A 15,779-nucleotide genomic window follows, 5' to 3' on the forward strand; every position below is an offset into this window, starting at 1 on the left:
CCAGGCTACTTGAGTGACTCCATTTTCACCAAATCCAGCAGAAATGTGTGGCTAGCAAGCAAATGAAGTTCTCAGTTAAGAACTTCAACAGTGCCTCTGCTTCCTAAAAGCCAGCCTCCTCTGATGGGCCTCCTGGACTGGGAAGCATGGGCCCGAGCCTGAGCCGAGGTCCTTGCATCAACACTAAGAAAGTCGTCAGACTCTTGGGTCTTAGTTCTCTCAGGAAGGACCCAAAGTAGAACACTATAAGACTTCTCCTTCCATGGGTCCCATCCCTCCTCCCTCCCCATCATTCTCACCCCATTTCCAATCCCATGTATTCCCAGCTCAAAACAGGTCTCCACACGTATTGGATGACATAGCAAGTTGGCAGCAAGCCATCTTGGGTTTTTCTTTACCCATATACTTTTTTTTTAATACACTAGTACTGGGACTTGAACTCAGAGCTTCAAGCTCTTGCTTAGCTTTTTCACTCAAGGCTAGCACTCTACTACCTGAGCCATACCTCCAGTTCCTGCCTCAACTTTTTGTAAAGAGGTATCTGGATCAGACATTTGAGTCCCAGGTTAGCTGAACACATTATTTTGGACCAGGTTGCTGTTAATATTTTTGCTACAAGGATTCTATACATTCAAGGGCCAAGCTCCCGGGCTCCTTGCCCCTTGCTTCTCAAATTCAAAGTTCCCAGAGGCAGGGAAGGTCCCTTGTGGCATCTGACTGGGACAAGTGATGCCTCCTCTCCTTCCCAGACCTTCTGCTCAGGAAGACTTCTGCTTGAGGGACGGGAGTTTTGGCCTAGTGGTAGAGTGCTTGCCTAGCATGCAAGAAGACCCGGGTTCGATTCCTCGGTACCACATACATAGCAAAAAGCCAGAAGTGGTGCTGAGGCTCAAGTGGTAGAGTGCTAGCCTTGAGAAAGTCCAAGGACAGTGCTCAAGCCCAGGACTGGTGGGAAAAAAAAAGAAAAGGAAGGCTTCCTGGCTTGAGACTCCATGCAAAACATCAGCTTGCTAGATTACAGTTCATGAAATGGAGAAAGTATTTCTGTCTGTGGAAATAAAGATTAACTACTAGATTGCTTAGGCCTGTCCCAACCTTCAAATAAAAGTCTCTTCCAGAAAGTCTTTCTTTAGTCCCACAGACTCTCAAGGCCTCGGCCTCCAATCCACCAGGCAAAGCAGGAGTGGGGCTGTGACTCTAGTGGTAGAGTGCTAGCTTTGAGCAAAAGAAGCTCAGGGACAGCACCCAGGCCCTGAGTTCAAGTCCCAGAACTGGCAAAAATAAAGATAAAATAAAAATTTACTGAATGTTGGTGGCTCATACCTTTAATCCTTGCTACTCAGAAGACCGAGTTCTGAAAATCATAGTTTGAAGCCAGCCAGGGCATCAAAAAGCCAGAATTAGAGCTGTGGCTTGAGTGGCAGAACACCAACCTTAAGCAGAAAAGGCCAAGCTCAATCCCCATACAGGAAGAATAAAAATTTCACCCAGAGGAATTATGCACATGATAGGAGGAGCTTTTTTTATACTGTAACCAGAACATTTGGGTCAAGTCAACATCTTTGCAGTTACATGCTCTGCTCATTTCACTCATTCCTTTCTAGGCAGGGTTCCGGTGCTCATTTCCCTATACTAGAATATCTTCTAACATGCAGAACCACAGGTTACCTACTGGCTCTAGCTCTCGATAGAAAGATTCACATTCAGGTGGGCCGGTGACTCAAGCCTGTAATTCTAGCTACTCAGGAGGCTGAGGTCTGAGGATCAAGGTTCAAAGCCAGCCTGGGCACAAAAGGACCTGAGATTCTTATCTCCAATTAATCTCTAGAAAATGGAAGTGGGGCTTGACTCAAGAGTAGGGTGGTAGACTTGAGCTGAAGAGGTCAGGGACAGCTCCCAGGCTGAGTTCAAACCCCGTGACACACACACACACACACACACACACACACACACACAAAAGAAAAAACAGAAAAAGAACAAAACAAAACTTGGTATGTAGTCTCATGATTCTGAGAAAAAATTGTGTCTGGCCAAATGATAAGCTAGACAATTGGTCTCAATGGCCCCAAAACCTGACTTTGGATTATAATATTCTCAGGAATTTAGACAGTTTCTGCTGACGCAATGGTAAATGGCCAGAGGTTCTATATGTTCAGGCATTCTTTGCTCTCCATGCTTGCCCTTCTCTCTACCAATCCTGTTCAACTTCCCCTATCCTCCTGGCACAGGGGCATCCTGTCCCTGCCAAATCACCTAAGAGCCTGGAGCCTCTTCCTAAGCCTAAAGTGCCTGATCCCCTGCTCAACGTTGAAGACTCTGCTTCTCCTTCCCAAGCTGAACCTTTCCTTCCTCCTACTGCTGTTGTACCCGAATTCCTAGAACCCCGAAAAGACCACCAGAGGCCACAGTCAAAGCTAAAAAGCAAGGGTCGTTTATTACGAGTCTAGACTCAGACCTCCCGTACCCGTAGCCGGCGACGCTAAGAGGTCCTGAACAGGATTTTACACAGCTTTTATAGGGGAATTCCATAGTTAGAATCACCTGATTGGCTGTTTGGTAACTCAAACCACTGGTGGCTTTAAGATTAAGCAGAGCTCAGGTGTCTAACCACTGAGCATCAAGCTGTTGCCACCTGAGGTTCAAGTACATGGACCCTGTGCACGGGGGAGGAGGGGGTCATTCCCAAAACATGGGACAATCTTGGCACAACACTCCCCCTTCATCTCCTTTTGTCTCACCGCCTGAAGCTCACACCCAATCCTGCACTGGTAGCTCACAGCCTCCAGCAGCCCCCTTATTTTTTCTGCAAGAGGTGGCAGGGGCAGACAGAGTTTTTCGTGTGCAGGCCCCCTTTTCAATGACCCATCTTTCCCAGATCGAGAAGAGACTGGGATCTTACTCCCAAGACCCTAATAACTGTACCAAAGAGTTTAAATACCTTGTTCAGACTTACGACCTCACCTGGCATGACTTATATGCAGTCCTGTCCTCTACCCTTACCTCTGAAGAAAAGGAAAGGGTTTGGGCTGCAGCCCAGACACATGCTGCTGAAACCCACCGCCTAGACAATACTTTCCCAGTAGGGGCAACGGCTGTGCCCAGGGAAGAGCCCAAATGGCATTATGAAAATAATGCGCCTGGAAGGGTTAGCAGAAACAGGATGGTAACCTGCCTGGTAGCTGGCCTCCAGAAGGCAGCCCACCATGCAGTCAACCATGATAAACTAAAGGAGGTTACCCAGAGACCCACTGAAAACCTGCTGAATTTCTTGATCGTCTTACAGTGGCACTTGAGCATTATACTAAGCTGGACCTGGAGTCAAAAGAAGGTATAGTGGTCCTTAATACCCATTTTATTTCCCAATCAGCTCTCGATATTTAAAAAAAAAAAGTTGAAAAAGGCAAAGTTGAAAAAGGGTGAGCATGGCCTTTAAGGTTTTAAACAACCGGGAGGAACAGAAAAAAGCTGATAAGGCTGCCCATAATAGGAAAAATTGCCAGCTCCTGGCTGCTGCCCTTTGAGCTCCTCTAAGAAGAGGCGCCCAACACACACCACCCAGACCATGCTTCAAGTGTGGGAAGGAAGGCCACTGGGCAAGAGCTTGCCCTACTCTACAACCACCATCTGGACCCTGCCAAGGTGTGGACAGCCGGGACACTGGGGATTCGACTATCCCTCCTCGTCTCTACAAGGTGGGCCATTCCCTCCCATACCCCCACACATGGGAGGAGCCCAACTTATCCGAGATACTCAGCTTGGCAACGGAAGTGCGATGCTGCCCAGGGCCGCTGGATCCCACAAGCATCACGATGGAGGAGCCCAGGGTATATCTCCAGGTTGCAGGCACGCTACTTGTATCCTTTCTTTTGGATATGGGAGCCAGTTATTTGTTGTTATCTGAGTATTCCAGCCTGTCTTTTCCCTCCCAGATCGCAGTGGTGGGTGTAGATGGCCTTCTTACTTGTTCTGCAACCCATGTTGAATAGATAACTTTCCTTTTTTACATTCCTCTCTAATCTTACCCCGCTGTCCCATATGTAAGGCTCCCTCAGCCCCTTAAAGCCCTTTTCCTTCTTCCCCAATTTTGCCTGAGGATCAAGTCTTTCTCAAGACCCTTAATCTGTCTGGTTTACATCCTAAGTGGACAGGCCCTCATCAGGTCCTGCTGACCGCTCCCACTGCAGTTTAGCTCAATGGACAGCCACAGTGGTTTCTTCTGTCAAGAATGAAAAAGGCTCCTGCTCTTGCCCCTTCTATGACGCCAAGGTGTCTCACATCTCTGAAGAAGATGGCACCCCTGCCTCTTAAGACTTCTTTTGAATTTCATCCAAGGACACATATGCACGTTCACTACCATGGAACTTTTACTGCTACTTCTGGACAGACAGCATCCCCACCTTCTACCCTCAATGTCGACGCCCCTTGTCAGCAGGAAGTAGCCGGAAAGAGTCGGCGCCCCTTGACAACTATCAGAAGACAGGAATGTTAGGTCCGACTGGAGGAAATGACTTCTTCCCTTGGCTCTCTCCCCCTGCACCCTGGAAATCCCTGCCCAGCACCTATAACCCTGGCAAGTGGCATGCCTGGGGGCAGTGGGAGGTCCCCACTGAGGCATTTCCCATCCTCTGAGATCACATCCACTTCCTCTGTGTCTATACCCCTCCCCCTATATAATCACTCACTTCCCACCCTAAGCTCTCTTGCTCACCCACCTCCATCTTGGGTGGCAGGAGTCTGCTCTTTCCTCACGCATTAAGCCCTCTTCTCCTGAACTACATGGAGTTTCCTTTCGGCAGACCTTACAGTAAGCAACACATCAAATACACTATCCTTTCTCCAAGGCTTCTTTTCCAGCAATCAGTTCCTTCTGCTGGCAAGCCAGTCTGGGTTCAGTGAGCATAGAAATCAAGTTATATAGTACATACTCATGTCTTGACTTATTTTGCTTCAGAAACCACTTTTGAGATTCCTTCCTTTTGCTGTGTATGTCTGTTTAGTGTTCCATTGTACAAATATAACACAATTTGTTCTTTTGTTGATGGACATTTGAGCTGTTCCAGTTTGAGGATATTATGGATTAAAGCCAATTTTAAACATTTTTTTTGTACTCATGTGTTTCCATTTTTCTTGGATAAATGACTAAGAGTGGAGCTCGGGTTTGTTGTTGTTTTAAAAAAACACTACTGATTTTTCATTTTTCAGTACATGCTACAGAATAAGCAAAGCTCCTACTCACAGACATGTAGGTTGCTTCCAGGTTGCCAAATCTGGAAAAATCAAGTATGGGCATTTATGTCCTGCATACATCAAAGGCGGTGTGTTTAATGCTAAGACAGATCTTGCCAAATGGCTTTTCAAGAGGCTATGCCAATATATACACTCCAAAAATATGCAAGGTCACTTTGTACACCTGATTTGTGTGTGTAAACATGTATACCAGTACCAGGGCTTGAACTCAGGGCTTCACACTCTCCCTTGCCTTTTTTATTCAATGCTGGCATTCTACCACTTGAGCCACGCATGCTTCTACTTCCCACTTTTTGCTGATGAACTGAAGGTAAGAGTCTCGGAGACTTTCCTGTCTAGGCTGGCTTTGAATATTGATCCTCAGATCTCAGCCTCCTGAGTCGCTAGGATACCAGGTGTGAGCCACCAGCACCTAGCTTCATCTAACTTTTTAAAAAGGCTATGTTCACTTTGCATATCTCCTTTGTTTTGTTTGTGTGTTTATTGGTAGTACTGGGGCTTTGTGACTATCAGGCTTGCACGGCACCTTTCAGGTATACCCCTCCAGCCTGTTATTTCTTTTAATTAAGAGGAATGGTGGACATTCTTTTTCCCATGTTCCTAATCCATTTGTATATATTTTTCCTGTGACTGTTTGTTTTGCCCATTTTCCCAGGAGCTTTCAAGAAAACAACTCACTGTCATTTGTCAGAACTCTCTATATACTAAAGCAAGTATGCATTTGTCAGAAGGGCTTTCATTATGAAAGAACTGCTGAGAATGCTAATTTGCCTTATCATTCTTCTTTATTTTTCTCCCAAGCTACTCTTATATATTTTTCCATAAAAATTCCTGAATCAGCTTTTCCAGTTTCAAAAAGCTCAGGCTTTCTACATGGAGATTCCCTTCGTGTTAATCCATCTCTTTCCCTTGTCCCTCACTTTTTCCAGGGTCTCCTCACCACAGCGCATACTGACATTTTGAACTTAAGAACTCTTTGTTGTAAGTGGCTGTTCTGGGCACTGTAGGATACGGAACAGCAGCCTGCCTTCTACTCTCTCCTTGTCAGCTGCAGCCCTTTTTCCCTCTCCAAATGTTTCTAGACATCACCAGATGTCTCCTGGAGGGCAAAATTATCCATGTTGAATACAATGAATATAATATAATAAGAAAAATGTAATATAAATCCCTGACTCGCTTTGACTAGCTGCACTGGCTCTTTCCCTGTCTAGAGGAAGAAACCTTCTGTTCTTTTCCTCCTAGCCTCAGCTTTTTGCTTCGATGCTCTTAGGTTGGGTTAAATTATAGCATCTTCACCTGCCCCTGCTTCCTATAATGCTCTGTGCTTTCCACTATTGGACTTTTCATCTTATAACATACTGTGGTTGTCAGGTGTCCAGTGGCTCAAGCCTGTAATCCTAGCCACTCAAGAAACTCAAATCAGAGGACCACAGTTGGAAATCAGAAAGTCTGTGGCTCTTCTCTCCAATTAACCAACAAAAAGCCGGAGGTGGAGCTATGGCTCAAGTGGTAGAGTTCAAGCCTTGAGTAAAAAAAGTCAAGGATGATGCCTAGGTTCTGAGGTCAAGCCTCAGTACCAGCATACACACACACACACACACACACACACACACACACACACACACACACACACACTGGCAGTTACTAACTTCCTTCTTTGCCCCCCTCTAAGACTATTCGCATGTGGATTACCTCACATTCAGAACACAGCTGGCACCCAGGAGCTACACAATGAATACTGGATGAATGAATGTGTCAGTTTGTCAGTCAATGAATGATAACTTTACAGTAATCTTGTCCTACACAAGAAACTGTCACTTTTCCTTTATTTTTTTCTTTTTTTGGTTTTTTTGTTCTAGTATCAAGGTTTGAGCTCAGGACACTGTCCTTTAGCTTTTCACTCAAGTCTAGCACTCTATTACTTGACCCACAGCTCCACTTCTGGCTTTTGGTGGTTAACTGGAGACAAGATTCTCATAGACTTTCCTGCCCAGGCTGCCTTTGAACCACAATCCTCAGATCTCAGCTTCCTGAGCAGCTAGAATGATAGGGCTAAGTCACTAGCACTTTTCCTTATAGCCCACTCTTCCTTTCATCTCTTCCCATAATGCTTTGTACAACCCAGGCAAACACTGTACCACTGAACTTCATTCTTGGCTCTATCATACTTTGAAATTTCTTACAGATAAGAAATTTGACATATGTCAAGAGCTTGATTTTCTCTATCAGTTGAGACACTAAACTGACTGAGCCATCAGGACAGGGATTGGCTGTCCCCGGAGGCCAGGTCTGTGTCACTTTCCTGGCAAGGTCGCCCTCAGGCTTGGTGTCTGAGGATCCCATGGCCTCACCTGCCAATCATCTGGCTCACATCTTCTCTCAACGGATAGGGCACCACGGAACCCACCTCTCCTTCTTCCTCAGGGGACTCCAGACAAAGACACAGAAGAGACATTGCTTAGGAGCAACCCTCCAAAAGCCTCCCTAGAGACCCTAGAGTGCCCCCTCCCACAATCAACCTCCAGGAAGGAGCAGCTTGCTGTCCCTTGGGTCTTTCCTCCAACAAAGATACTCAGCTGGGCCATCATCTATAATACTCGCTACTCAATAGTCTGAGATCTGAGAATCTCTGTTCAATGTCCAGGCAGAAAGTCTATGAGACTCTTATCTGGCCTGAACAGTAAGCCAGCAGTGGAGCTGTGGCTCAAGTGGTAGAGTGCTAGCCTTGAGCAAAAGTGCTTAGGGACACTGCTTAGGATCTGAGTTCAAGCCCCAGGACTGTTCTGTTTGTTTTTGGCTAGGTCCTGTGAATTCACTAAAAATCCCCAAACTTTGTAGCTGAGCCCTTTGATCTAAGCTATTATCTGCTGCAATCCCTTTGGCAATCCCTTTGGGCTCCTAGAGAGAGAAGATTTGATGGTGAACATGTGGTGTGAAAGAGCAACATTTCATTCTATTTATCTGAAACATCCCCAAACTCAGGAGACCACTTCTTTCCAGTTCTGGTCCAGTAACAAAGTGATAGCAACTTCTCCAGAATTCTTCCAGGGACAAAGACTGAGCTGATGGTCAACCAGGCCACACTTGTGCTTCGGGGCTGTTCTAACTCTACACACTGCACTTCTTTCTCACCCCTGGGCCTCAGTGCTCTCTATTTAACTGGAAGCAGATGTTTATACCTGGGAGAAGGACTGATCTACTAAAATGTCTTCCATGTTAAAAAAAGAAAAAATGTGCGCCCCCCCCCCTCTCTCTCTCTCTCTCTCTCTCTCTCTGCCTTCCACCATGTCTTCTTACTTGACATATGGGGACAAGTGGGTGGATTTAACTTGGGACTCCTGGACTTTGGGCCTGGGGGTGAGGGCGGTGTTTCCTAACCTGATGATGACCAGGGGCAAGATCAAGACATTTTACAGTCATTTAGCATTAAAATGATTAAACAAGGACACATTTGTAGGGTGAGAGCAGTAAATTGGCCATTGGTGTGCAAGTACTGGGTCCTGTCCTGCTTGCCCCACCCCCAGCAGTCCCGCTCAGGGCTCAAAGACTTGGCAGACAGCTGGGGATGTTTTGTTGGCTTGGCAGGCTTGCAGCCTGCAGGGTGGCTGGGAGCAGGCTCTTGCCCACTGCTGGGCTGTGGCAGTGTCTTGCGGTTCTCCACTTCATATTTATAGTCACAATGCCTCTCAGTTTACTGTCCCTGCGGTGAAAACCACCACTGTGCTTTGTTGGGGGGCCTTGCAGTGATGAAGGAAGGTTCAGAAGATTCCCTAGATGATGAGGCTTTCCCTGGCGTCCTCCTAGAACTTCCCTGAGGCTGGAGGGAGCCACCAGTGGCCCTCCCCAAATCTGGTGACTCTGAAGATGAGGGGGTGAGTCCTGGGTCAGAGAGGGACAGGAGTGATGACAAAGGCCTCTGGAACCTCATGGTACTGTGACCACTGCCATTTCGGATTCACTGACTCCTATTCTGTACATGGTGGAGGGGGTGTGCTGTCTTCTCTGGTTGCTCACAGAATCGGGAGAGGTCATGAGGTCCTTGTGCTTTGATGAAAATCAGAAAGTCTCAAGGTAATGGGGCTACAAAGTTGCTGCTCTCGGATCTTGACTTCTTTTCTGCCTCTGGGTTTCACTGAATGGTCAGCTCTGAGTCACTTCTTCCTCAATGCCACTCTGATGGTGTCTCAGTAGATGAAACCCTCTTTAACTAAGAAAGAGTCTGAGGTTCAGGGACATGGGGGTCTAGATGAGTCCTCTAAATGCTGACAAATAAATCCTCTCAATTCTGGTGAAGCCAGAACCAGGACAGTAACCCTGGCCCTAAAAAGACCCTGCTCTCATCACCTGCTGTGTTCTGTTGGAAGCAGACCCCTACACACACACCACACACACACACACACACACACACACACACACACACACACACACACACACACACACCATGGTCTTGAGCAGTCCCACGTGCAGGGCCCTCTGTATCCCCTTATTGTGGCCCTCAGGACACAGGTCCCTGACTTCACGCCATAGACCCCCAGAGATGTACCCTAGAATAGACATCAGTTGGCAGGCTGTGTGGAGCCTCTGATTGGGTCTGGAGATGGTTATAGCCCACAGGCTGGTCAATTATTAACCCTGCACAACTCACTGCAAGAGGGGGGACTTCCTTTGGACCTCTCCTTTGTAGCAGGAGTTCTGTTTCTTTTCCTTTTCTTTTTTTGTGGGGGTGGTCGGTTGTGGGCTTGGACTCTGGACCTGGTTGCTGTTCCTGAGCTCTTCAACTCAAGGCTACCGCCCTACCCGTGGAGCCACAGCCCCACTTCTGGTTTTTTTAGTGTTAATTGGAGATAAGAGTCTCATGATCGGGCCGGGAGTTTGGCCTAGTGATAGAGTGCTTGCCTAGCATGCACGAAGACCTGGGTTCGATTCCTCGGTACCACATACATAGAAAAAAGCCGGAAGTGGTGCTGAGGCTCAAGCGGTAGAGCTCTGGCCTTGAGAAAGTCCAAGGACAGTGCTCAGGCCCTGAGCCTAAGCCCAGGACTGGCAAAAAAAAAAAAAAACAAAAACAAAAAAACAAGAGTCTCATGATCTTTAGTGCCAGGACTCACTTTGAACTGTGATCTTCAGATCTTAGCCTCCTGAGTAGCTAGGATTACAGGCATGAGCCACCACGCCTAGTTTCTCTTTTTCTTTTGCTGTTTCACTTCTCCCTCTGTGTCCATTCAAAAAGCAATTAGGGTTAGAGTAGTTGCAAGGCCAAAGTTTAATATTAAGGTTAGTGCTATATTAATTACTTTGGAGGGGGGTTATGACCATAGAGACAAAGGATCTGAACAAGGTGTTGTAGTGTGGTGTTCTGCTGGGAGGAGCATTAGAAGCAGGCGTTCTGACTGTGAGTCCACCCCATCCTGGGTCAGCAACGGACAGGTCCCATCATAGACTAATGTTGTAGCCCCTCTCCCCAGGGCCAGCCTGGCTCTGACCTGGTCTTCACCTGCTCATGCACCAGGGAGGGAGGGAATAAGGGAGGGAGGGAGGGAGGAACGGAACAAGTCTGGGGCCAGGCTTGAGATAGGCTCTTTGGATGTCTGGAAATGCATACCCAGCAATCGAAGGAAACCCAGCGGGCAAATAGGTGGGGAGAGAGGGCAGGTAAGGCCTTGATTACTGGGTGGGGTGCAGAAAAGCCCAATGGGAGGGCAGGGCCCACCTTGAGGAGGTGAGGTGGCCTAGCTTCCACATAAAAATGGAGCAGAATGTGGTATATAAATAGAGCGCCCATTGGGTGTGTTTCTTTTTTTTAAAGGATTTTATTTTAGAGATTTATTTCAGAGTTCTCCTTTTGAAGTAAACAAACAGCCACGGCCTGCCAGGACCTGGTGGTTTCAACCCAGGAACACAGACAGCTGGCTAATTTGGGCCACAGTGGGCTTAATCAAGGGTCTGAAACACTATGAGTGTGTGCGTGTATATATGTGTGTGTGCACATGCGCGTGCCTGTGTGCGACAGGATATGAGTATGTACGTGTGTTGACGAGAACAGATGCGTATGTTTGTGAGTCTAAGTGTGACTATTTGGGACTGCAAAGAGAAGTAGAGTTCTCTTTTTACTGAGGCCACAGAGAAGAATCGGGCTCTGTCCTGCCCTGGAGGCCATAACTCAGTTGGTGATTATCCTAGGTACAAGTTGTCCAGGAGAAGTTGAGGTCAACTTGATTTGTGTGAGCTGTGGGCTCGAAGCAAAGTTTTGAAGACAGAGTTTCAAACTTTCTTTCTTTCTTTTTTTTTTTTCCTCAAAAAGACTAGAGTATGCCCCATTTGTGTGCTTTGGCCACACCTGGGACCTGGGACTGTGTGAATTTTCTCTTCCTCTACCCCAGATTTTCCATTTAACCTGACACCAATGTCTGTACCTCAGAAGATGACTGGAGATATACTGGAATTGCTATCTTCACAATAAATGTCCTTTCTCTGCCTTTCAACATGTTTTTTTATTTGGCATACGGGAGGACACGTGGCTGGACCTAACTTTGAGCTCTTGAACTTTGGGTCTAAGAACCATGTTTGAGTGGGAGAGGAACTCTTGATTGTTTCTGGCATGGCTGGTCCCAGGCACTATCCACATAAACTGACTCCTTCCACTTTTCTTCCTTTTCTTTCTTTTTTCTCTTTCTTTCTTTCTCTCATTTGTTCTTTCTTCCTCTTCCAATCCCTTCCTCTCTTCCTTCTTTCCTGTCTCTTTCCCCCATTCCCTCCCTCACTTCCTTCTTTTCTTTCTCTCTCCCTTTATTTTTTCTTCTTAGCTCTCTCCCTCCACTTATCCTTCCTCCCCCTCTCCCTCCTTCCCTTCCCTCCCTCCCTCCCTCCCTCCCTCCCTCCCTCCCTCCCTCCCTCCCTCCCTCCCTTCCTTCCTTCCTTCCTTCCTTCCTTCCTTCCTTCCTTCCTTCCTTCCTCCCTTCCTTCCTTCCTTCTTTCCTTCCTTCCCTCCTTCTCTGTCTCTTTTTTTCTCTTTTTCTTAACTAAGCCCCTTTGGGAGTGGGATAATGCCAGTCTTTCTGTGACAACTGTGCCAAGAAGCCCTGGCTTGGCTCATTTTCCTCAAGACCCTGGTCAGGGCTGAGGGGAGAACAGCATTCACAATTTATTTTTTGTCAGTCCCGGGGTTTGAACTCAGGGCCTGGGCCCCGTCCTTGAGCTTTCTTAAAGCTAGCACTCTACCACTTGAGCCACAGCATCACTCCCAGCCTTTTCCTGTGTATGTAGTACCAAGGAATTGAACCCAGGACTTCAATGCTGCATGCGAGGCGAGCACTCTACCACACTCTCAGCCCATCACAAATCATTCAGGGGCTCTGAGAAGGGACTGACTGAGGCCGGCTCTCAGGCCAGGTCCATCCTGGTCCTCTGGGGCCAGCGCAGGCTCCAGGCTCACACCTTAGCATCTAGCTGTTCCTTACCATCAGCAGTGGTTATCTCAGAAAGCTGGTGCTGACTTGGCCCTGGGCTGCAGGCTGCCCGGGGAGGGGCTCTGACAAGACGAGCCTTGTGAAAGGCCCGTTACCTGCCAGTGCTCGGCATCCAAAATAGAATCTTGAAGGGAAGCAAACCCTTTAATTCAGTGTGCCCCAACAGTGGGTCTGTGTGCGGATAACTATGATCTAACCGGCCTTGAACTATAATTATGGAGTCCGAATAAAAAATTACAGGCATTATGTGGGCTTGTTTTAAATATAACGTAATCCATACCGTCCTCTCTCTTATTTGCTAGATTTGAGGTAAACGTCTTTGGCTGTTGGCACAGGTTTTGCCTGACGTGTAGCAGATAAACATGGCCCTTTTCCAGAGAAGAGGTCTTGGTGGGAGGCCTCTCCCACCCCTGAGGTTCCTGGCTGCCCTCTACCCGCAATCACACATGCATACATGTATGTGCCAAGCCCTTCAACCAATCCCATTAGCTGTGTGTTACGGCTTCCCTACTATTAATTGTCTCTCCTGCCAAATGTGCATGCGCACCCATGCACACACCAATAGCAAGGCTTAAACTTAGGGCCTCCCATTCCTGCTTAGCTTCCTTGCTCAAAATTTGTGTTCTACCATTTGAACCACATCTGCACTTCCAGCTTTTTGCTGGTTAATTGGAGAAGAGAGTCTCATATATTTTTCTGCCCTGGGTGGTTTCAAACCGTAATCCTCAGATCTTAGACTCCTGAATAGTTAGGATTCCCAGCACCCAGCTGACCTTGATGTTTATCCTACCCCTCAAATGGTAAGCTCAAATGTCAAGTTCCCCAGTGACTTACAGTGGCTAGAGAGCAGAGATGAGATCTGAGAATTGTGGTTCAAAGCCAGTCCAGGTATGAAAGTCCTTGAGACTCTTATCTCCAATTAACCACCAGAAAAATGGAAGTGGTGCTGTGGCTCCAAGGGGTAGAGGGCTGGCCTTGAGCTGACGAGCTTAGGGATAACGCCCGGGCCTAGAGTTCAAGCCCCATGACCCACCTCCCCAAAAAAGGTATTTCTTGGTAGGGTTGTTATGGTAAGATAGGCATTGTTAGTCTAGTCTTGTCAACTAGAAATGCATATGTAGATCTTAAAAGATATTTATGTTTCAGGAGTAAGAGAAAAAAAATCAAAATATTCCCCCTCTGCTCTTTTTTTTAGTGGCAATGCTGGGGCTTAAATGTAGGGATTGGGTGTTATCCATTAGCTTTTTTGCTTGACTGGCACTCTACCACTTGAACCACAGCTCCACTTCTGACTTTTTGGTGGTTAATTAGAGATAAGAGTCTCACAGCCTTTCCTGCCACCTTCAAATGGTGCTCCTCAGATCTCAGCCTCCTGGCCAGATAGGATTATAAGCATGCAATATGTAAAAATATTTTTAATGTGTAAAGATGCTTATCTAAATGTTTAATTTCCTCAATATATAAATGCCCAGCATTTGAAGAACAGGGTGTAATTAAGATATAACCCTTCAAAAGATGCTTATGCAGTCATTGAAAGTATTTTTGAAGAATACTATACTATGTTGAAAACGTTTGTAACCTAGACAAAGAAACTATACAATAGGATATGCTAGATTCTACCAGAAATAATAATAATAATAATAATAATAATAATAATAATAATAAACAGAAGAGTCTAGAAAAGCTGAGATGGAAATGTAATAGCTGTGACTTTTGATGACTGAATAGGGAACTGATATCTTCTTGATCTTTTTTGTTTTTGTTGGTGATGGGATTTGAACTCTGGGCCTGGGCACTGTCCCGGAGCTCTTCAGCTCAAAGCTACTGCTCTACCACTTTGAGCCACCACTGGTGGCTAATTGGAGATAAGAGTCTCATGGATTTTTATGCCCGGGCTGGCTTTGAACCATGATCCTCAGATCCCAGCCTCCTAAGTAGCTAGGATTACAGGAATTACACCAGCGTCCAGCATCTTGATCATTTTGATATTTTCTAAATACCTTAGCAATGGACACATATTGCCTGTATAATACTTCTTTGAAGCTCAATGTCAAAAATTAAATAAAATGAGAAAGAAGTCAAAGTTAGAGTTTCCCATTTGGGGTTTAGTCTGTGATTCTAACCACAAACCTAAAAGTGGCTCTGGGAAAACTCAGAGTCTGAGACCCAAACTATGCAAACATACCAACAACTAGCAGTCGAGGGTTAACTCTGGAGCCACAGTCTGTCTACTTGAAGCCAAGTGAATTTTTACTGCATTTCTCTTCTACTTTCTCTTTCTTTCTTCCTTTCTTCCTTCCTTTCTTCCTTCCTTCCTTCCTTCCTTCCTTCCTTCCTTCCTTCCTTCCTTTCTTCCTTCCTGCCTTCCTTCCTTCCCCCCCACCTCGCTCTCTCTCTTTGTTCCTTTCTATCTTACTTAGGGTCTCAGCTTTCTCATTCAAGCCTAGTGCTCTACCACTTGAGCCTCACCTCTACTTCTGTCTTTTTGGTGGTTAATTGGATATGAGTCTCCTGGATTTGCCAGTCTAAGTCTTAGACTCCTAGACTAGACGCTAGAATTACCAGTGTGAGCCACCAGTGCCCAGCCCAAATGAGTTTTCTGCTTAACAGATGAACTCTTTCTGCCACTTCAGGTAAGCGGCTCAACGGAGTGGCAGACAGAACCACTCTCATCTGTGGGAAGCCCATATCCCAACTGCCCAGGTTTGCACCCTCATCTGCCTCGAGGTGAGTCACTGAAGCCCAGTCTGGTTACTCCCAGCTGTCTCTCCCATCTCAGAAGCCCTGGATCTGGGGCTGATCAGAATCTAGAGGCTCAAGACCTGTCCTGGGGGTCAACCCTGGAGCTTGTCTGGTCTAGGCTGGGACCTCCACAAACTGGCCACATAGTTGACTAGTTAGGATCTAGACAATGAATTGAGAGACAGAGACAGGAAGACTTCAGAGAACACAAGAACTAAATACTAGTGGCTTATGCCTGTAATCCTAGCGACTCCAGAAGCTGAGCTCTGAAGATCACGGTTCAAAGCCAGCCCATGAGACTCTTATCTCTGATTAACAAGCAAA

This window comes from Megascapheus bottae, chromosome 17, assembly GCF_031878675.1.
Source record: "Megascapheus bottae isolate mThoBot1 chromosome 17, mThoBot2.hap1, whole genome shotgun sequence".
In the NCBI taxonomy this organism is placed as follows: Eukaryota; Metazoa; Chordata; class Mammalia; order Rodentia; family Geomyidae; genus Megascapheus; species Megascapheus bottae.